At 41.4% G+C, this 24,344-nt stretch overlaps 1 long non-coding RNA gene across 40 annotated transcripts in view; it reads right to left on the bottom strand.

The window, feature by feature from the left end:
- The window catches only part of LOC106729529, a 197,448-nt gene that overhangs the window by 84,123 nt on the left and 88,981 nt on the right, over window positions 1–24,344 (bottom strand). Inside the window, exon 1 of one of the 40 annotated variants that reach the window (XR_004319199.1) lies at window positions 4,256–4,776. The exons of the other annotated variants lie outside the window; for them this stretch is intronic. This is a non-coding gene — a long non-coding RNA (uncharacterized LOC106729529). Of the gene's footprint in view, window positions 1–4,255; window positions 4,777–24,344 lie in introns of those variants that run through there. 40 annotated transcript variants of the gene reach the window in all.

Raw genomic sequence — 24,344 nt, 5'->3', positions numbered from 1 at the left:
CCTGCTCTGTGGTTTTTCATCATACAGAGTAATATAGTTCCAAACTTTTGAATGTAAAAAATTATATAAACTTCCACAAGAAATGTTCACTACTTGTTGACTGAGATTATATATAAATACATATATATGTACAAATAATTTGATGAGTTCAGTAATGCCTATATGTTACTAATCATTACAGTATATAAATATCTTTGGGGGGGAAGCTGTATATATATTGGGAAATACTGTTTTTTTCAGTCTGTAGATATTTGGTACTAACATACTTCCACAGTCAACCCTCTTACAATAATAACTCTGTTGACACCCCTGGCATCCTGTCTTCTGGGTAGGAATCACCTGTTCCCAGATCCTTATAAGTCTGGCTAAATTTGCAGTACTCTTGGCTCAGTCTCTCTCCTTCAGCTACCCCCTGACTGAGGGCAATGCACACATAGAACAAGATGTGTCAGTTACAGTTTAAGAAAATGATCTAATTGCAGGGATCCTAAGAGCCAGGTCAAGTTTTAAGCCAGGGAAGAACCATGGCAGCAATGAGATTGAAAGCTGACCGGTTGCTATGCAACTTGTCACAAATCAGCGTTATTGGCCTGAGAGTGGAAGCTCAATGAGAAGAAGCAACATCTTCATCTTAAATCTTTCTCTATCTTTTGCGGTGTTTATCATTGTAAGAGCTTAATTAATCTTGTTAAACAGAAGAAGAGTCTAGACCAGGGGTTTCCAAACCTGGCTCAACACCAGTATCACTTGAGGAGCTTTTAAAACGATGAGCACCTCTGAGGGGTGGGGATCTGAGGACTGGCAATGCTGCTGTAGCTATCTTGGTGTCATTTCTCGGATTTGTGTTTGACAGCTGCATTAAGTGAATATAACCAATAGCCTCAAGTATTGGCTACCCGTATCCTTGCCCTTTGCCCTGTAACTTTGTAGTACGTTGCCACGCTGAGCTCGCCCAAGTGACTTGCTATGACCAACAGTGTTTTAGCAAACTTGATGCAAGTGTTTTTTAGCAACTTGATGTTTGCTCACATGTTTCCATTTCTTCTCCTCAACTCCTGCCAGTGCAGTGAGAGTATCCTAGACTAGCCTGCTGGAAAGCTATGGGAGGCACGTGGAATAAAGCTGAGTCATCCTAGGCAAGGCTAGGCTAGACCAGCCAGCCCTCAGCCTACTCATCACTGCAGAGGCATAAGAAGCCCAGCTAAGATCAATCAAGACCAGCCAAGATCAGCAGGGTCAACCGGTGAACTGTAGACCCAGGAGAAATAATAAACGACTATTACATTAAGCCACTAAGGACTGGGGTCGGGTATTCCACAACACAGCTCTGACACAGCAGTGGTGCAGAGCAATCAAGGGGACAGAGCGTCTAAACTAAAGGCTGGGCATTGATGGCATCAGAGAATCTTGCAGAACTTGTCCACTTATATTCTACTAGATGATATTAAAAAGAAGAAAGGGGGGTTTCCCAAGGTCAGGTTTCTAGGAAATACTAAAAGTTCAGTTGAACTGGTTTCTTTGCTGCAGAATTTCAAAGCTTTTCATATGAGTCATGATAAACCTTTCAAAGGAAGAGCTTGAAAGCAATGTTTCCCTAACTTACTTGAACACAGAACTTTCTCTCTCCGCCACCCCCATGTTGAGCAGCATACACACTCTAGATGTGACTTAAGCCAAATGGTCTTTGTCTTGCTTCAGTGTTGTTTCTGAGGATAGAATGGCACCTAAGGCTTGACAGTTACGTGGAGCAGGATTGGTACTCAGTCAATTCAAGCAAGGGCTTGTCAACTGTGAGAGTTACTCAAAGACGGCTTTGCCTTGTGAAGCAGTGGCTCAAAACCTCAAGATTTACCACAAATGACAAATGCTTGAGAGGCTGTGGAGAAAGGGGAACCCTCCTACACTGCTGGTGGGAATGCAGTTTGGTGCAGCCACTGTGGAAAACAGTATGGAGATTCCTCAAAAGACTAGGAATAGACTCACCATACGACCCAGGAATCCCGCTTCTGGGCTTATATCCAGAAGGAACCCTACTTCAGGATGACACCTGCACCCCAATGTTCATAGCAGCACTATTTACAATAGCCAAGACATGGAGACAGCCTAAATGTCCATCAATGGATGACTGGATAAAGAAGATGTGGTATATTTATACAATGGAATACTACTCAGCCATAGAAACCAACAACTTAACGCCATTTGCAGCAACATGGATGTCCTGGAGAATGTCATTCTAAATGAAGTAAGCCAGAAAGAGAAAGAAAAATGCCATATGAGATCACTCATATGTGGAATCTAAAAAAAGAACATAAATACAAAACAGAAACAGACTCACAGACATAGAATACAATCTTGTGGTTGCCAAGGGGGTGGGGGGTGGGAAAGGTCAGACTGAGATTTCAAAATGTAGAATAGATAAGTAAGATTATACTGTATCTCACAGGAAAATATATACAAGATCCTGGGGTAGCTCACAGTGAAAAAAAAATGTGACAATGAATATATGTATGTTCATGTATAACTGAAAAATTGTGCTCTACACTGGAATTTGACACAACATTGTAAAATGACTATAACTCAATAAAAAAAGTTTAAAAATAAATAAATAAATAAATAAATAAATAAATAAATAAATAAATAAATAAATAAATAAATAAATAAATAAATAAGGAAAGGGAAAAAAAACCAAACAAACCTCAAGACTTAAAGTATCCAAGAGCGACAAGAGGTTTAGTCAATCTTTGGGACTACTGGTTAACTTCATTAAGAGCTGTATTCAGTACCATGCTAAACAAATTCAGATTACTGCTTTTAATTAAAAGTAATGTGATAGTTAATTTTACGTGATCAACCTGGCTAGGCTATGGTACCCTGTTGTTTGGTCAAACACTAGGCTAGGTGTTGCTGAGCAGGTGTTGTGCAGATGTGATTCACACTTACAGGAAGCAGTCTTTAGGTAAAGCAGTTTACTCCCTGTAACGCAGGTAGGGCTCATTCAATCAGTTGAGAGGGTTAAGAGCAAAGACTGAAGTTTTCTATGAAAGAGAAGTTCAAGACTGCAGCGTGGAAACCCTGCCCGAGTTTCCAGCCTGCGGGTCTGCCCTGCGGATTTCAGACTCCCTCACCTCACAATCGCATGAGCCAATTCCTTAGAATCAATCCATTTCTCTCTTTCTCTCTCTCTGACCCTTTTTCTGTTTCTCTGGAGAACCCTGACTAAATACAAGCAGATATCAAACATCATTTCTATTTTATCACAATCCCAGATTAAAAATATCATCTAAAAGCTCTCCTGTGACTGCTCCCTAATACTTGTCTAGGGCCAATCAGAGTCGGGTTTCCTGGATTTCTCGCTGGGTTCCTCTGAGGACTCTTCTGGGTAGTCAGCTGAGAACTGGAGCTCATAGCTGCAGTACAGTGACAGCCAGGAGGTGACATTTCTAACATTCCTTTTTAAGAGGGGCAGATTTTAAGAGTCACCTTGGGCGACACAGTCATTGTGCAGCTGTGTAATGTTTGTGAGGAACTGACAGTCCTGCGTGAGCCACAGTGACCCAACTTGGCAGGGCCTCAGCACCTATTTATGGCCTGAAATCCAGGGGAAGACATCCCAGGAAGTGGCTCTCTCTCCTGGAACTGAGTCAGACAGACGACAACACTCCAGGGCAGAGTTAACACGACGTCTGACTGACGGCACCATGTTCCCTGAAGGACCTCCGGGGAGCCTCACTGAACTACTACAAATCCTGCGTTGCTGTCTAGCACTTGGTCATTTGGGAAAAGAAGGAAAAGAACTGCAGCAGGTCAATTAAAAAAAAAAAAAGAGGACTTTACAACAGAAGGAAGGAAAAGACCAAGCGTAGTCTACTGACTACGAAGCAGCCACGCAGTTAGGTTCAGGGCTGCATTCGCACATTTGTCACAAGACTTCCCACACTGCAGCAAGGGTGATTCACAACTGCTCCTTGAGGACACATTCTGTGCCAGTCATTCTTGTATTTCCTGCACCTAGTTTAAGGCCAGGTGCATAGCAGGAACCTAAAAAATGTTCATTGAGTGAATGAGCTAGTAGAGACATAAAGCACTTCACACCCACGGAGCTGCGGTACCCAGCTGGGATCACTTCCCACCCCTCCTCTGAGCTTAGCCTCCCAGCATGGCCCTGCACCCAGGACTATCTTCTTTCTAAATTAGCCCTGATTGATAGGCGCGGTCTCTTTGAGTTCCCCAAATCTCTAGGGCTGGAGTCCCTTACCTTGTGCGTATGTATTTATATTCTTCTTGCTAGGGCTGCCGTAACAAAACATCATAGCAAAACAACAAACCAACAAAAATGTGTTTCCTCAAAGCCCTGGAGGCGAAAAGTTTGAGATCAAGGTGTTGGCAGGATTGATTTTTTCAGAGGCCTCTCTCCTTGGCTTGTAGATGGCTGTCTTCTCCCCGTGTCTTCATGTGGTTTCTCCTCTGCACCTGTCTGAGTCCTAATCTCCAGGCATATTGGATTCGGGCCCCACCCGATGACCTCATTTAACTTAATTACCTCTTTAAAGGCCCTGTCTCCAAATATAGTCACATTCTGAGGTACTGAGGGTTAGAACTTCAACAGATGAATTTGGGAGGAATACAAATACAGGCTTACCTCAGAGATGTTCTGGGTTTGGTTTTAGACCACAGCAATAAAGCAAATATCCCAACGAAGCAAGTCACACAAATGTTTTGGTTTCCCAGTGCGTATAGAAGTTATGTTTATACTACAGTATGTATAAGTATGTATAGTATGTATGTATCTACTAAGTATGTAATGGCATTAGGTTTAAAAATATATAATGTGCATACCTTAATTTAAAAATACCTTATTGCTAAAAAATGCTAACCATCATATGAGCATTTTGTGACTCATAATCTTTTTGCTGGAGGAGGATCTTGCCCAATACTGATGGCTGCTGACTGATTAGGGTGGTGACTGCTGAAGGTTGGGGTGGCTGTGGCAATTTCTTAAAATAAGACAATAAAATTTGCCTCATTGATTGACTCTTCCTTTCATGAATGAGTCCTCTGTAGCATGCTGTACTGTTTGATAGCATTTTACTCACAGTAGAACTTCTTTCAAAATTTGGGTTGATCCTGTCAACCCTGCCACTGCTCAATCAACTCAGTTTATGTATATTCTAAATCCTCTGTTGTCGCTTCAACAGTCTTAACAGCATCTTGACCAGGAGTAGATTCCATTGCAAGAAACCCCTTTCTTTGTCTGACCTTAAGAAGCAACACTTCATCTGTTCAAGTTTTGTCATGACAGTGCAGCAATCCAGTCACATCTTCAGGCTCCTCTCCTAATTCTCGTTCTCTTGCTGTTTCCACCCCATCAGTAGTTACTTCCTCTACTGACATCTTAAACCCCTCAAAGTCGTCCATGAGGGTTGGACTCAACTTCTCAGCTCCGATTAATGTTGATATTTCTACCTCTTCCCATGAATCACCAGTGTTCTTAATGACATCGAGAATGGTCAATCCTTTCCAGAAGGATTTCAGTTGACTTTGCCCAGATCTATCAGAGGAATCAATGACAGCTGTAGCCTTATGAAATATTTCTTTTTTTTCCTTTTTAGCACATTTTATTCTTTTTTTTAATTGAAGTATAGTTAATTTATAATGTGTTAATTTCCGGTGTACACGAAATGTATTTCCTAAATAAGAAAGGCTTGAAAGTCAAAATGACTCTTCGATCCATGGGCTGCAGAATGGATGTTGTGTTAGCAGGCATGAGAACAACATGAATCTCATTGGCCATCTCCATCAGAATTCTTGGGTGACCAGCTGTATTGTCAGTGAGCAGTAATATTTTGAAAGGGATCTTTTTCTCAGCCATAGGTCTCAAGAGAGGGTTTAAAGTACTCGGTAAACATGTTGTAAACAGATGTGTGGTCATCCAGGCTTTCTTGTTTACTTATAGAGCATAGACAGAGTATATTTAGCATACTTTTTAAGGGCTCTAGAATTTTTGAAATGGTAAATGAGCCTTGATTTCAAGTCACCAGCTGCATTAGTCTCTAACAAGACAGTCAGCCTGCCTTTGAAGCTTTGAAGCAGGTACTGACTTCTCTCCAGCTCTGGAAGTCCTAGAAGGCCTCGTCTTCCACTGTAAGGCCATTTCGTCTAGAAAATCTGTTGTTTAGTGTGACCACCCTCATGAATTTCTTTAGCTAGATCTTCCAGACAGTCTGCGGCGGCTTCTACATCAGGACTTGCTGTTTCCCCTTGCATTTTTATGTTGTGGAGGCTTCTGTCCTTCAACTTCATGAACTCTACTAACATCAAACTTTTCTTCTGCGGCTTCCTCACCTCTCTCAGTTTACATATGATTGAAGAGAGTTTGGGCTTCACTCTGGATTAGGCTTTAGCTTGAAAGAATGTTATGTCTGCTCTGATCTTCTCTCCAGACTGTCCAAAGTGTCTCCATATCAGCAATAAGGATGTTTCACTTTTTTTTTTTTTTTTTATCATTTGTGTGTTTACTGGAGTAGCACTTTTAACCTCCTTCAAGAACTTTGCTTTTGCATTTACTCCTTGGCCAATGGTTTGGCCCAGGGGGCCTAGCTCTCAGCCTGTCTCGGCTTCCCATGTGCTCTTCTCACTCAGCTTAATCATGTCTAGCTTTTGATTTAAGGTGAGAGATGTGCGACTCCACCTTGCACTTGAATACTTAGAGGTCACTGTAGGGCTATTAACTGGCCTAATTTCAGCACTGTTGTGTCTCAGGGAATAGGGAGGCCCAAGAAGAGGGAGGGGGGACGCTGGTCAGGTAGCACAGTCAGAACACACACAGCATTTATCAATTTAGCTCACCATCTTATATGGGCATGGTTTGTGGTGCCCCAAAACAATGACAATAGTCACATCACATATCACTACTCACAGATCATCATAATAAGCGCAATAATGAAGAAGTTTGACATACTGTAAGAATTACTAAAATGTGCCACAGAGACATGAAGTGACCAATGTTGTAGGAAAAATGGTGCTAACAGACTTGCTCGATGCAAGGTTGCCACAAACCTTTCAATTTACAATTAAAAACTGCTAGACTTACCATATGATCCAGCAATCCTATTCCTGGGCATATATCCAGAGAGAACCTTAATTCAGAAAGACACCTGCACCCCAATGTTCATAGCAGCAGTATTTACAATGGCCAAGACATGGAAGCAATCTAAATGTCCATCAACAGATGATTAGATAAAGTTGTGGTATATTTATACAATGGAATACTACTCAGCCATAAAAAATGATAAAATGCCATTTCCAGCAACATGGATGGCCCTCAAGAATGTCATTCTAAGTGAAGCCAGAAAAAGAAAGAAAAATACCATATGATATCACTTATATGTGGAATCTAAAAAAAAGACAAATGAACTTATTTACAAAACAGAAACAGACTCACAGACATAGAAAACAAATTTATGGTTACCAGGGGGGAAGAGGGTGGGAAGGGACAAACTGGGAGTTTGAGATTTGCAGATACTGACTAATATATATAAAATAGATAAACAAGTTTATACTGTATAGCACAGGGAACTATACTCAATATCTTGCAGTAGCTTACAGTAAAAAAGAATATGAAAATGAATATATGTATGTTCATGTATGACTGAAGCACTGTGCTGTACACTAGAAATTGACACAACATTGTAAACTGACTATACCTAAATAAAAAAAAGAACCCTTGAAAAAATTTTTAAAAATGCACTATCTGCAAAACATATGATACAAAGGTATGCTATGTATATATATATATACATACACACATACAAGATATACATAGTTATATGAATATTTTCACTGCTTTAAGGTCAGGAAGGTAAGGTTTTACATCCATTCTATTTTAGTGCCTTCTCTCCCGTTGCACAGACCCCTCAGTGAGCATGAAGGGAGAAGAACTGCAAGGTATGCTCCCTGTATCATTCCTCCAACTGATAATTAAATCACCCTCAGACTAATTAATTTCTTTTTCATTTATCTCAATTTTTACGTCCCCTTTTATAATTCGTGAAAGCTGAAAAGAAACAGGAGCACAAGAGTCTCGCAGTGGCCCACAGTGAAGTGACTAGATCCTGAGCTTCCTGAGAACGGGCTGGCCTTGGGTCTGTGTGCTGTAGCGTATAACACACTACCTGGCACATAATAGGTGTTCTAAAAATATATGGCTAAAATGATGTGTGCAGGAAAAAGGACCTCCTGCTAGGTTCCTGTTTTCCAATTCCAGAGTCACATTTGCCCCCTAAGCAATATTCCCCTCTGCTGACTCATGTGGAGCCCATTGTATCTTACTTTTTAAAAAACATCTTTATGGAGAGACACATATTTCCTGGAGTTTCAGCAGACCTGTGTTTGGGGCTAGAAGACCTTAGAATTTTATTTGCGTGAAAATATAAACCAAATGGCATCAACCTAGGAGACAGTGAGCATTGTCCATCCAGAGATAAACCTACTGACACATACACGGGCGCCAGCCGCGGAGCCCCCTAGACTTTCCGTTGCTGGGGGAGAGTGTTCCATGGGCACATGCCTGTCAGGGCAGCCTGGCTCCTGACCTTGCCTTTGCCCTGGCCCGAGAGGCAGCATCCAGAGGCAAAGGGTGGGCACTTGGCTACTCTGTCTCGAGTCCTCCCTGTCTATCACCAGGCATTCCTTTGATGGGCCAGTAATCCATTGATAAGAACACCCTATTGCTGCAAATCCTGGAAATGTACCGTGGAACATTCTGTATCCTGATCTGTGCTCATAAGTTGACCCTGACCCTTGAATGAATGATTCTGATCTGGTTAACTTCCTGTCTTCTGGCTCTGGATCCAAACTGTATATACACTAGTTCCTGTTATGGTTACTTGGGGAGGGGTGAGGAAATAAGTAATAACTACTACAACACAATGATTAGTCATCAGGTTTCCGACCTGTTAATTCGGAACAGAGCGCCAAGAAAACAGAAAACCAAACTCCATGTCCTCCACGTTGAGACGGAGGAGTCCTGATGGATAGACATGTGGGTAGGCCACAACTTAGCTTCTTGAGGAAACTCCATCGCCCGCTGTAAAATCAGCCATGGCCCAGTGATTCTGTCCTGCCAGCGGGCAGCAATGGCCAAGGTGGAATGCCACCGCCCAGCACTCACTGCGACAGGGCCCTGGAGTTCCATGTCACTTGATGGGGTTAAAGGTGTGCTCTACTGGATACTGGACTCCATGTCCTGAGGACCAAAACTCAAAATTCAGCTCTGGAGTAACTACATTCTCTAAGCAAGTTACTAAGCCTGTTTTTTCGGTATGTTTACAAAATTGGAATACCAGCACCTAAGCTCTAAAAGAAGTGCTATGGAGGTTCTGTAATAAGGAATCATTCTGCCAATCAGCCAACAAATATTTACTGAGGGCACACTAGTTGCCAGACACTGCTCTAGGATCTGGGGACACAGCTGCGAACATGCCCTAGTGGGGCTTATATTTTAGTGGAGGGAATTGGACAAAAATCTAATGAGCAGATAAACAAGCAGGGCAAGGAGGGACAACGGGTAACACAGCACAGGACAGGAGTTTATCTCAGGTAGGATGGGCAGGGCGGGGCATACGCGCAGAGTTCAGAAGGAAGAGACGGACGGAGACGTGCACATGTCAGAGGGAAAGAAAGGCCTGCCCCCCACCCACTGAGGGTTTAGCAAGAGCAGAAGGCTGGAGGCACGAACACGCTTGGTGTGTTGGAAGAAGTGTACGGAGGTCACCGCAGGTGAAGCAGGGCGAGCAAGGGGGAGATGTTGGAAGAGGAGGCCAAGAAGGCGAACTTGTATCGGGTAGGGCCTCGGAGCCAGGGAATGAGCATTTGGACTTTATTCCCTCAGAGGAAGCAGCTGGAAAACCTGAGCAAAAGAGTGATGTGAGTACATCTGTGTTCTACGAGATCACTCTGGCTGCTGTGTGGAAAAGTCCAACAGTTAATAGCTACACCTTACTGCGTATAAAATAGATAAACAACAAGGTCTACTGTACAGCACAGGGAACTATATTCAATTTCTTGTCATGAGCTATAATGGAAAAGAATCTGAAAAAGATAGATACATATATATGTATGTATATGTAAAACTGAATCACTTTGCTGTACACATGAAACTAACATTGTAAACTGACTACATTTCAATAAAACATAAGAATTTAAAAAAAAGAAAAAGAAAAAGCCCAACAGACAAGAATGGAAGTAGAGCGAATGGCTGGGAGGGCAGGGTAGCATTTGGGTGGGCAAGAGTAGAGGCCTGGGCTAGATTGACAGCAGTGGAGATAGGAGAAGTAGAATCAGGATGTATTTTTTCGGTGCAGCCACTAGGATTTGCTAATAGACTAGCTGTGGATATGAGACAGAGCACCTGTCATTTAGCGCATGTTGATTTGGGGGTACCACAGTGAGGCATTTCTCTCAAGAACACAGATCTCAAAGAGGAAGATTACACCCAGGCAAAAACCCTAAAACCAGGGCATGATGGCTCATAACCACGATCTGCAGAGTCACCTTAGCAAAATGGCCAGGTACTGCTGCCAGCAACATAAGACCAGACCTCAAAGGTTTTAATATAGCTAAAGAAGGGCTGTTATCAGCCAAATGCAGGTTTTTTATATATGAAAACATTTATAAAAAGAGAATTATGGAGGCAGAAGATGACTGTGCCTTCCCAAACACCATCCAGAGTATGGGGAGCCTTGCCAAGTGATGTCAAGCATTATGGTCGCATTGGCAAGGCTGTCTCTATCGTAGGGATTGATACGGGGAATTGCAGCCAACTGACTTCGAGTATCCTAGACTTTTGGCAAGATGAGCCTCATTGCAGAGATGGATGCTGATTGCTAGGTAAGTATGGCAGGCGGTAAAAAAGGAAATCTGGTCATTGCAATCATAAAAGAGTCCCGAAGATGGCTATTAACAGGAGAGCAGGCACTGAGACAAAGGGCAGACAAGTCAGGAAATCATTGCTCCTTGGCCTGAGTGAAAGAAGTGTGGTCAAACACAAGTTCATTCGTCTGCGGAAGCCCCGATCTCTATTACTGTCTTTAAATTAAAGGGCAACGAGAACTGTCATACATAGACGTGCTTGGATAAAAAAAGCAGCGTGATAAATGTTTTCAACCTTGATGCTAAGTAGTGAAGCACCTGATGGATAGTTTTCAACAGTAGGAATATCAACACTAAATTTTGTTCGCTCTTGCATAATTCAGTTTCAAAGAAAATTATTCTTTGAAAATGGTATCCTACTGACTGACCCTATAAAATACTTATTGTTTATTAATGCATGAGATTTATCAGGTTTCGGAAAACCAAGCATTCCACATAAATAACCCACAGACACCAATATTTTAAGTACACTGACAAAAATCATTCTAAAATAGATTACACTCTTTTCAGTGGCATCTTAGACAGAGGGCAGTGAACATATTTCACCCTTTTCTTAATGAATCAGGCTCGTTACCATGAACATTAGTAACCATCATGCTCTCAGGAACCACTGACCTCCACAGAGTGACACCTTCCTGGACCAAGTGGTCACTCTTAAAAATAAAAGGTTACAAACATTTCTCTTTGATCACTCCCTATCAAGGGGTTACTTTCTCTTTTGGCTGCTGCTGGTGTGTCTGACTTTAGCAGGGTGCTATGGACTGAATTTTGTCCCCTTAAAATGCATATGTTGAAACCCTAACCCTCTAGTGTGGTGGGTTTTGGACGTGGGGCCTTTAGGAAGAAAGTAGGTTTAGATGAAGTCGTGAGGAGGGAACCCTCACGATGAGGTTAGTGCCCTTATAGGAAAGGACACCAGAGAGTTTGCTCCTTCTCTTTCCTTGTACGCGTGCTCTAAGGAAAGGCCTGCAAGCCAGCAAGAGGACTGGGAACCAGACAGGCCTGCACCTTGATCTTGGACTTCCCAGCTTCTAGGACTGGGAGAAATAGCCACCTTGTTTAGGCCTCCCTGTCTATGGTGTTTTGTTATGGCAGCCTGACCTGCCTGCCTCACGGAACAACCACATCTCCATTTCTGATTCCCTACTTCTACTGTCAACCGCTTGACCCAATTTTGCTTAGAATAAAAGTTTGAATGTAAGCCATGGATGCTATTTCATTTATTTTGATTGCTCAAGTGTCTGCATTATCTCCTTTCAAATTCCAAGTTAAATTTTGGCATGCAGTATTTACATTTGTTTTCTAGGCTGCTTATAGCTGAAAACTGATTAATTAAAAATCTGCACAGACCATAATTTTTTTTTAAAGAAGGGGGGAAAAAGTGTTCAATTGTCTCTCACATCTGAGTTAACAGAAGACTTGTAAAGCCTCTTAAATTCAGAGACAGGTGTTCTTGAGAAACCATGATGATAGTCTCTCTGACTTCTAGCATTTTCTGGTGTGAATGGTTGAAAGATCTGGCAAGGGTGGGAGTGAGGCTGAGAAGCAAATAGAAAATGTGTATGCTGAAATTTATTTTGTCTTCAGGGATATAGTTAAGGTGGTATTTTTAGACGTTAGGGAGTTTGGGAATATTGGGGGCAAGGGAGGAATGTTGCTAATAAAACCTCTGGAATAATAAACATAATTAGTAAGCAGTTCATGTCAAACATATTATTACTGTGGTTAGGTGACAAGATAAGCATAAACTGCAAAAGACTATTATTCTGAGAGTAAATAGTATGACTTCCGACCACATTTAGCATTTGTTCTGGGTGGGGGCTGCTGTTAGCTTGCAGGAGGGAGGCCAGGAGGGGGGCTCTCTTGAGCTGTTTTTTTTTTACCCCTGATTTTTAGCAGATGGCTTAATAGTGAGTGGTGAAGATGCTTAACAGAATGGGGTCAAGGAATACTTGACGAGGAACCTGCTTAGGAGATGAAATTTGAAGACTGTCTACTGCTCGTAAGGCCCTGGAGAGGGAAAAAAAATGTACTCTGCGAGTAATGACTTGTTATTTCATGTACATTTTATGCCATGTCATATATTATGAGGCCTCTCGGATATAAGAGAGGAAAGAAAATAGAGCTTAGTTATAAAGTAAATAAAGAGGTCATTTACTTATTTCAAACTCCCACCTTTGGAGCAGACCCAAGCACATCGTGAGGGAAATACGTACAGGGAGTACAAATATTCTATAAGCTGAGTGCCAGAATTTGAGGAGTGGCAATTGAAAAATGAAAAATCGAAAAAGCAAGAAAGAAAATCACGTGACTCCCTTGCCTGTACTGTAAGCACACGGTCCTACGTGGAAGTGCTGTTGGATGCCTACTATCTCCCCGAGGGCATTTTCTGCCCTGGCCGAGAACAGCAGCTTAGACCTAGTGGGGCAGCTCCAATGTTTGTGCAAGAAACAGCTGCATTCGTGACAGTTTACTAAGCACTTTCACCTAAATGATTACAACAGTCCCCGACGAGATTGCATTACTCTTCGTATAAGGAAGGCAAAACTCAAGAAGTTAAACCCTTTCCCCAAGAACAAATAGTCAAGAAGGATCAGAGGGGGGTCTTCAACTCAGATCTGACTCCAAGTTCAATGCTCTTTCCACTGACTGCACGAGGTAGTACACAGCAAACAAGAGGCACGGTCCTCCCCCAGCAGGGGGCGTGACCACAGCCCAGCAGCACAATAAAGATGAGCTCCAGAGTGACAATCCACAGCCACGTGATTGGCTTCACACTGCACCTTCTATCTCCCAACTTATTTCAAATGCCTCAGTCCACACAAAAGTACAGTGACATCCTGGCTTAGAACGAGCATTTCATCATGCACTCGTCATGCACCCTTATTCACTGGAACACTATGTACTTGTTCAAGTGCGCTCAGACTATCACTCATTGCTCAGTTTTCAATTGGTTGTCTGTGGATAGCATCGGAAATGACAGAGCTTGTTTGCAGTGAATGACAGGGTAATTTCCAGTCAAGCTCAAGTTTATGATCCAGCAAGACCAAATGTGTAGAGTGAGACTGGAAACGCCATCTCATCAAACAGTTTTAAAGGTGTTTCAAAGTTTAAAGATTTTTCAAAGCATGCGTGAGAATCGCCAGGTTACCCATATGTGCCATTGGTTTGAATGGAAAATAATTTCGAAAGCTACTTTTCCATAGAGATTTTGAACAAGGATTTTGTTTTCCAGAAATTTCTTACTTCAGTTTCACCTGAAGAGTTTCCTGTTCTGTCTACCACACAGCCTGACTTATCTTTATCAAAAGGCCATGAGGATTCCAGGGCTTTCTCCCTTCCTTGAGTTACTTTGGCCTTTTTGCATAAATCATTAAGGCCGGCACCTAGCACACGGTCATCTGGCATTTCTTCATATACAGACGTCTTTTGTTCCTTGTCAAGACTGCACCTTCCCTGAGGATCAAGACCGTGTATTATACACTTGGTACTGTAACAAAACTCTATAGACAGATCAAGTAACTACACTAGGTCTTTAAAACAGTGGGAATTATTACATGGTGGAAATTTAATGGTAAATGATTACACAGTGATAGGAGGATTGAGACGCCAAAAGGAGTACACAACCCACAAGTCAGCAATAGCAGGACGCCTCTACCACTCCTAGGTGTGGGGGAAGGATGGTCAGAGGTGTATTACCACAGCCCAGAAGCCGAGCCTTCCAGTAAGAGCTGGAACCGTGAAGTCAATCCAGTTACTGTCAGATCCATCAAAGGAAGGACAAATAGAGGTGAGAATACCCTGACTTCTCTGCCCAACTCTCACTCTCCAATTTGTGACCACTGCCCTCTTTTGTGCACCTACTTGGACGCCAAAGAGTGAGAGCCTGTATCTGTGACACAAATCAGAGGGAAAAAGGATCTGAGAGTAAACAGTTTACAGAAACAGTGATTAATGAATTCTTACCGGTAGATACAGAAATCAATTAATCCAGAAGCAATCATTGTACACTACAATTCAATTTTCGCTTTTAAAATGATTAGTATAAAAGACTACAGGATAAGAGATTAAGATATGTGGAATACATTTCTGCTTCTGGCAATGGTAGACCGGGAGATGTGGACTAATCCTCTCGCTGAGGATAACTAATGCACAGGCACACACACGTATACATATACATACACACATTCTGCTTGACTGCACTGGAGAGCTAACAAGATAGTAAAGGTCCAGTGTTTGGGTTTTTCTTCTGACAGAATTTACCAATTCAGGAAGAGGCAGCCAAAGGGCTAAGCAGCATATTTGGCAGTCTCATGGAGATAAAGTCACAAATGTTGTAGTCTTGGGCTTAGTAAGAAAGCGTAGGTTATCCTTACAGAGTGAACCAGAAGGAGACTGGCTCTTACAGCTACTTCAGCTCAGCTTTGAATCATCTTCATCCCTGAAATTGGATTAAGATGATTCCAGATGCTAGAACTTCCAGGCATGTAGCAAAACAAAACAAAACAAAAAAACCCATAAATCTTCCCTGCAGAAAGGAATTCTCCTAGACATCAAATTATTTCTGCAAACAATTTTTCAATATAATTTCAGAAAGACAATATAATAATAGCAAGAAGACATAACAGGAGACGGCAGAACTAACATACAATGGAAATAGATCTATAGTAGGTCCAGTTACTAGATTTATCAGGCATGAGTTTAAGATAACTATGGTTGATAACTGTGAAAAGTGGGTGATGGATTCTTGTGGGTTCACATATATTTCCCTCTACATTAGTATATACTGTGAATTTTTCATGATAAAAAGAAAAAAGTCTATGAACCAGTCCAAAGAGAATCTTAGTTGGCTCTTTTGTCATCGCCACATCAGGAGCACACTGAATACCGCTGTCTAGGGAAATATCCCATCATCTCTTGACATTCTTCAAAGTTTGTTATGTCATGAATAGCAATGAAATATAGAAAGCATAAAAACAAAACTATGCTTACTCTTTCAAGGAAATAAAAGACCAAATTGTGAGTTCAGCACAGAATAGAAATTATGTTTAAAGGACACTTCAAACTGAAAAAGAAGTCAAAATTCTAGAATTGAAAAATGCAGTAACCAAAATTACGACCTCAATGGATCAGTTAAGAGCAATTTGTACACAACTGAAGAGAGACTTCACGAACTAGAACGAGCAAATAAAGGAAAAAATACTCAGCATAAAGAGACAAAGGTTGGGAAGTACTTTTTAAAGAGGGTAAGAGAGTAGGGAAAAATAGGGAGACGCTCTAACATACTTCTGGAATCCCAGAGAAAAAGGAAAGAAAAAATGAGTCCAAAGTAACATTTTAAAAAATAGTGACTGAGAATCTTCCAAAAGGATAACAAGCAATAAATTGTGGATTCAAGAAGCCCTAGGAACTCCAAGTAGGATAAATAAAGAAGTCCTTGCCTTGGACTTTACTAGGCAAGTCACAGGAAAACTGGGGAAAATCATATACAAAGAAATTTTAAATGCAGTTCGTGTACAAAGAAAAATGCTTTCAAAGAAGCAACAAGACCAACAGCCCTCTTCTCAAAACATAAAAGTGAATGTCGAATCAAATTTCTTCAAAGTAGTTGCCTTTTGAGGGGACAAGGGAGAGACTGGGAGGAGACATGAGGGGCATTTCTGGGCTGCTGTCAATATTTCACTTCTTGACCTGGCTGTGCTTACGTGGATATTTACTTCCTGATTAACCACTGAGCTTACATTTATATGTCTCATATACCATACTGTATGTTTATAACAGTTTATCCCATGTTTAAAAATAGATTGTGGTAGAAAGAGTTCTAATTATTAAATAATCATACAGTCACTCTCATGCTGCACTAGCTCTATTCGAAAGCAAGCTTTATTGTACAGCACAATGTCAGGCTACAGAAGGAAAAGGCTGAACATTTGAGATAAAAAAGTTACATGAGTCCCAGATACGTAACTAAAACCAGCCAAACCTCTTCTTTCTTATCTGTGATCCAGAAGAAGCCAGGCTGTATTGACCAAATAAATATGCTAATCACAAATGTTCACATCACTAATATGTTAAACAGGCTTCCAAAGTGCTTAGTTTAAATCTTTGAAAGTCATTTGTCTCCAAAACCTTAACTATACACCGTCCTCTGCTACTATTATTTGTTTGTCAAATTTTACATTACAAAATATAATTAACAAAGGGACAAGACTGGATCTTTTTCAATTATTTCATCATTAATTGTACTATCTTTGATAACTGCTTTTTTCTCTAAAATACAGAAGCTATCAAAATTATAGGGATGGAAATGGATCGGTGCCATTCATTCTAGAGGTGGTAAGGCTACATCCATGCTGCTTCGCATACTCCCCAGAGTCACCATGAAAACACGAAGAGAAGCTAACGGCAACTAGTAAGAGTTTTAATTGATGAGTACCTGCCCATTACAGCAATTTCCACTTGCAGAAGCATCCTGGCTGACATTGTTATAGGGCAGCGTAACTGAAAAGAGTGGGACTAATTGGAGCAATTAATTAAAAATACACAATTAGCTTCCACGGCAGAGAGATTTTTTTTTAGTTCCTGTCCTCATCGCTTGAGGCCTGAGAGAATTTTATTGAGTCTTACCACATGGGGGTTGTCCGTGCTGATAATTAACAAGGAGAGACAGGGAACAGAGGCGTAGAACTCACAGGCCAACCAGGAGTGTTGGAATTTGGCCAGTTTCCTCCGTGACCAGTCAAGAACAGAACAAAGGCCAAGAACCTGAATGAGAACATGGGGTGGGGTCTAAATGAGAGACCCTGAAGTAGAGAGGTTTAATTCTCTGTCCATAAAGAAGTAAGGTAACTATTACTTGTCTACTTCCTGAGAGCATGGAGAAGACTCAGGAACGACTTTAGTGTTGGCAGGGAACAACACTGCTCCTTTGCTGCTGACCATCACTACTGTCTGGCCTGAGGTTGGGGGATTTCAAGGTTTGGCAGCTGGTTTCTAGAATTAAGTCTGATTTTTTTTTTCTTTTTTTTTGGTTCCACCTCTGAGTGATAAAAAGGAGTGAGAACATCTCTAGAAGGACAAGAAGAGTTGAAAAAGGGACCTATTCTCCTCTACTCACCCGATCTAGCCCTCACCTGGAAACATGCAGAGAATATACCAATGAGCCTGGGGTACAGGATAGATCACAAAAATTCCTTCTGTATATTTCAAACCAAGATGTCAGGCTAAAGCTTACATCTGGTTATCTGGCCACAAAGGAAGCTGAATGTGAATAAGTGAAAAGTAAAGACAGATTAGTAAGAGCCTTTTCTGGGAAAGGTCACTAAGTGATCTCATGTGTCCCTCTGCAAAGGACCTGCCTGGGTTTTCCTCCACACCCTTCTCCAGGGCACTCTCCTGGCAAGTTACATTCTGCATAGGCTCGCTTCCTCCCATGATCAGTCTCTGTTCCAATCAAATGGAGCTAGAATCATGGTGACAGGCTATGTAAAGAGGATGCTCCATTGAGCAAGCATTACGTATGACTTAGGCTCCAAAGAAAGCTCTTTGTCATAGCTGTTTTCATGGTCCAGTACACATTACATCTGAAAAAAGATGAACTTGGTGATCCTTGGTTACAAATAAACCAGGTCTTTGTTTCAGCATTTTAGTTCAAACCCAGAACTGTAAATACCTGGCTTTCCATGGTACTTCCACAGACTTAAGATGATGGAAGTGTAGTGGCAAAATACTGACCAGGTCTATAAACTCCAACACATTTATTAGAAACAAATAGTGAACAGCTAGAAAACAATGCAAAACCTACCTAAAAATCTCTTTGCTAAACATTTGAAATAAAGCTCGTGGTGATTATGTAGAGGAAAGAGGTTAAATTTACCTTTATTTTCCCACTTGCTTCAGCACTTAACTATTGTAGCCATGACTGGACATTTGATATATCGCTCTTTAACCTCAAACATATTTGCAATCTTCTTTGCCATCCCCTAGTTGAATGCATATAAATCACATCCACTTGTGTTCAGTAAATATGTACATCACATAGCCAATCAAAAATTTATGATGCTTCAGTGATTGATGCAGAATGCCAAAACATTTTAATTGCTTTGTATATCCACGGCTTCAAGCTCACTCTAACACAACCAATTAAAGCACTGGCATAACATTTGGCAGCAGAGAATAAATAGATGTAACCTCAAATTACATTCATTACCAAAACCGTTTCAGTCATTAAGGATGAGGGAAATTGTGTCAAATTAGAGCAGTATAGATGGTGTTTAGAGCAAAAGGTACCAATATCCTGCCACAGATATCAGCCTCCCCACATTACCAGGACTGTAAGACAGAAATCCACAAAAGACGAGCAAAAAGGAAGCAGGTAACTATTATTATATGTGTTTGTGGGCCCGAAGTCAAAGGTGAAAGCTTGAAGACACTGGAATAGACAGTAACTTCCCATTTTTTTTCTAGTTGAATTAAGCCTAAATAGCTTATGTCTAAAGCAAGCCGACCTATTGGCATAGGCAGAAACATAATCAGAGGCAGACAATAAGAAGCAGTGACTGGCTCCAATTCTTAGCCCAAGAATGGCCCAAATCTGACCACTGCCCAAGAGGGAAGAGAATAGAAGGGAGATAACAAGACAGCTAGGCCTTGTCCCACTAAGGAACGGTCTTGGCCTTTAACATTCAGCTGTTATACGGGAGAAAGAGAAAATAGCAAACTACAATCGATGGCTAAATGTGACACTGACTAATATTTGAGTGAAGATTCTCAGCTGAGAGTGACAGAAAACCCATCTAACATTGACTCAATTGAGAGTATGTTTACTTTCAGTGTGGGTGCAGGCAATAGTTGGTGTCGGTTCACCAGCTCGATAATAACAGAGCCCTGTTCGCTGTTCTCAGTCTTTCTCTTGGGTCTGTTACCTCATGGTTGCAAGATGGCTGCCAAAATCTAGGCATCACATCTGAATTCAAGGCTAGAAGCAAGGGAAAGGGTTTCCAGTATGACTGTACTTTTATCTGGAAAATGAAACGCTTCCCCAAAGCTGCCAAAATAATTTTGTTTGCATGTAATTGGACAAAAGTGTGTCATGTGGCCACTCCTGGCTACAAGAGAGTACGAAAAAGTGAGTACTGGGGATGTGGGCAAGGGAGTTCTCCTTCTTGGGAAAGAGTGAGGTGTGGGGCCAGGGGCAAGATAGAAATGAGGAAATAAGAGCCTTTAAGGAGATTACGTCAATATCTGGCATCTGGTTTTCAGCTACGATCACTAGAAGTGCAAAGGAAACATTCCCTTCCCTATTTCTCACACACAGGAAAACATTTCACCAAAGACCAGACTATTTCACATCAACTTACCCTAACAGGATGAGCGCAAGAGGTTTCCCTGGACCAACAACCCAGAACACGTCTGCAGCGTCACAGAACCTGAAAGACCAGACTGTTTACAGGGCTTCTTTGAGATTCTGATCAGGCTATGTATCATCTTCTTTAACATTTTTATTTACCAAACAACAAATAAGATGGGGAAATAATGTCATACGAAGATACAGGAAAAACCCTTGAACGGACAATGCACGGCCTGGTGTTGAAAATGCTGAAACATGAACAACAAGTTTATATTGTAGAGCACAGGGAACTATATTCAGTATCTTGTAGTAACTTATGGTTAAAAAGAATATGAAAACGAAGACATGTATGTTCCTATGTGACTGAAGTATTGTGCATTACACCTGCAACTGACACAACACTGTAAACTGACTATACTTCAATAAAAATTTATTTTAAAAAAGAGAAAATGCCAACATAAATGGAATACCTGATAAACAACTGAAAAGTGATGAGAAAGGCAACGAAACTACACTACTCCTAAAGGAATCTCGGAGATTAAAAGTCCAGAGATGAAACAGGGAAAAGTAGAGAAGGCCCCGCAAAACTTCTCTGAAAACTAATTGGTGAGATGTAAGGAAAAGTGGAGCGAGGGCAGCTATTTTGCTGCAGAAATAGCCTTATTTTTTTCCAAGTATGTAAAAATCCACTTACGGCAAAATATTTTGGCCAGAACATAGTTTCCCACTATATTTTTCAAGCTCGTGAGGCAAATATACCCTACCTAGATTCTAATGTGCTGTAGGATCAAAGGCCTGTGAAGTAGAATATTTCTCATTTACTCAATTAGCAAAGTGGTTCTGAACCCCTTCTATCAACTAGACTCACTTGGGAGCTTTTACGTTTACAGGTGCCTCGGCCCTCCAACTCTCCAGAAATTCTGATTTCATTGGTTTGGGGTAGAGCTCAGGTATAGGTTTGTTTTGTGTTTATTTGTTTGTTTGTTTAAAACTCTTGCATTGATTTCAAAGTGAAAGCCAGAGTTGAGAAAAACTGGATCAAAAACCAATACTCCATGGTGTTGAGGGTACAGTGAAGTCAGAACACACATAAACTTGACTAATGAGTGAAAATTAGTATCATCTGTCTGAAATGCAACTTGGCAATATGCCAGATGCCTAAACAGATTCCCTTTCTAAGAATATATCCTCAAGAAATGGGCAAAGAATCAAATGTTGATTGATATACTGAAATGATTGAAATGCAACATTAGTTATTATTAGTAATATCCAGTAATACATACAATTAACTAGCCTGACACTTTTGTGTTAAGATGTTTTCAAAGAAAAACTTCAAAAAAGTGCTAACAATAGTCTCATAATGGGATTACATTAATAATGTTCACTTCTTTATAGTTTTCTTTTCTTTTTTTTCCAGATAATCTATGTACACATGTTAATTTTACAATCAGGGAAAAAAATACTTTTCAAAGCCTTTAGTTGTAGTATTCGTGGGCCCTTCGCTTGGTTGGAAAAGTCTGATTACTGCCATGTTCACTGAGTATAGGGCTTTCGGTTTGAAGAAAAACCTAAGTTTTTATCATTAAATGATCACGTCGAATAAGCTGGAGAGAAATGCTCAAAATACTTTTTTAAGAAAGCTTTCATAGCGTCTTTATAAATTAGCTCTTCTATTTCATGAAAAGTATAATTTAATCTTCAAAAATGTAATTTTCAGAGACTATAACTATATACAGTCAGTATGTCTAATGCAGTTAGCCCCAATTTTCTATATCACTGTTGCCAAAGATATTATTCCCCTAGGAGGAATTTAACCAGAAATGTTTTTGCATGTGTTAACTATACCAGATAATCCATGATACAAGAGACAACACAGGAGAGCTGTGGATATTCATTTATAAAGGCATTCCTCCAGAACTGTATACTCCTCCTTTTTCTCTCCTTCCTCTGTACTTCTCTTTTTGTCCCCCTGATCCTTTCCCCAGAAAAGAGAGGCAGCCCATTGCCCCTTTGAGCGCGAATATTTACAATATTTACACTTGCAGTATTTAGTTTTGCTTCATGGAAGCTCATGGCTGAGCGAAGACACTGCAGCACTGGTTTCCAATTTCACATTCCCGCAGGAAAAAAAAAAAAAAAAACAGCTGGCTTAATGTCATGGTTATTGAGTTAATTGCTGTTTTGATGACTTGGGGTAATGACTTACATAACCCCCTAATTTAAACCATTTCAGAAAATGTGCACAAGCTCTGTTGGGTATGGACAAGAATCTGGTGTGAGTCACGATGCTCCAGAGAAAAATGGTTGCTGCCACGTTGGCCGAGAAGGTGGACCGAGAAGTGCCATGCTGTTAGCACTATCGGGTGAGGACCAGTTACATCAGCTTAGCAGCCACGGGTAAGGAAAAGGGCTCTCTCTCAGCGGCTTGGGAGAGCCAGACTGGAGCTACTGGTCAAATCAGGAGGCTTGACTATGCTAGAGGGTAGGGACACGCAGTTACCTCCGGACACACGGAGGGATATTATCGACCATGCGGATTAGGTTCAGCCAAATCAGTGCATGAAAGGCACCGAACCCGGAGCCGGTGTGGTCAGAGGGCCCGTGTCTGCTCAGGGCAAAGACAATGGGCTGAATGTTGTCACTGAGGCAGGCCCAGCAAAGGAGTTGGGGAAGACCTACAAAACAGGCAGTTGGACCTGCGTGCTTCCCACCTGCTCTACACTAGGTGCTAAGCTGGCTCCGCCCCGCCCCGCCCAGGTCCTGTCCTTGCTTTCAAACAATTGTCAGTTAACTCCCACTAACTGTCAAACAGCAAATGCAGTGCTGGCTGACAACACCCAAGTGGTAACCCTGCTTGGATCTATTTATATTTTGGAGGGAGAGGAGAGGGGTGTGGAGAAGGCCGGGAGAAACCCTACATGCTGCCTGGCAGCTCCCCTCCTTCCAAGCCCTCAACAGCAGCTTCTGTGAAGGAGCCTAAGGCAGCTCCATTTCTCTGTCATCTTCTGGGGAAGGGGGATGGCAGTGAGAACTGAAGGGACCTCAGAGATCCCTTGAGATTTACTTGTATTTAAAGGAACAAACCAAGACAGTATATCTTCTCTGAAAAGTCACTGATTATGCTTCTAAACTTCCTAAAGTTTACCCACCTCCCCTAGCTCAATTCTGCCAGCATGCCAGAACTTCAGCAGGGATCTAAGACTTTGATCCTTGAAAGAATATTAAAAATCACGTTAGAATAACAAACAACTATTGAACATTTACTATGCTCCAGGCCTTGTAGTAAACCTTGAACTTGAGTGTATCACCACGGCCATCTCCATCGCCATCAATTCCCAGATACAGAAACAACCTCAGTAAAGTGGAAGGTTTGGTGACATAACAAGAATGGGTGGATCCGAGGTCAACCCCAGGCAGCCCCAGGACAGAGCCAACCACTACAGGAGGGGGAGGAGAGGGGAGGAGCAGTGGAGGCCGAGGTGAGTCAGCCACATCTGAGTGCTGATTCTATACCAACCTCTTTGCTAAGCACCTTTCACCCACTTCTGCTTCCCACAACATCCCAAGATAGGCGTGTTTACTCAACTCCTGTCTTACACATGAGAAAACTGAGGTTCATAGAGGTTAGATGGTTTTCCTCTGGTCTCCCGGCTGGTAAATGCTGGAACTAGCATTAGACTCCAGACAGCCATAGATACTCCAGTGTTATTAGACCCAATAATCTTTCCCCCTTTTTTTTTTTTTAAATTGTATCATTTTATTTATTTTTATTATTATTTTTCAAATTTAGTTTTCTCACTGACGTGTAGTTGATTTTGGACCCAATATTCTTGCTGCTACCAGGAAGAGGAACTCACTGAGAGGTCTGGCTGGTAATATGAATCTCAAGCATATTCCAGTATCTAGAAGGATGAGGAAAATTTTGTTTTGCATTGTTTGATGTTTGATGTTATTTGGTATTGTTTTCCTTTAAAAGCATGAAAAAGGGACAGTTAAGAGTGTCCTCAAATCCTCTAACTCCACCTTAAATAGAGATGGTACAACAGCACAGAGAAGAAGTCCATTA

The sequence above is a fragment of the Camelus ferus genome, chromosome 4 (assembly GCF_009834535.1).
Source record: "Camelus ferus isolate YT-003-E chromosome 4, BCGSAC_Cfer_1.0, whole genome shotgun sequence".
Classification (NCBI taxonomy): Eukaryota; Metazoa; Chordata; class Mammalia; order Artiodactyla; family Camelidae; genus Camelus; species Camelus ferus.
This window is presented reverse-complemented; position numbering and strand designations above follow the sequence as displayed.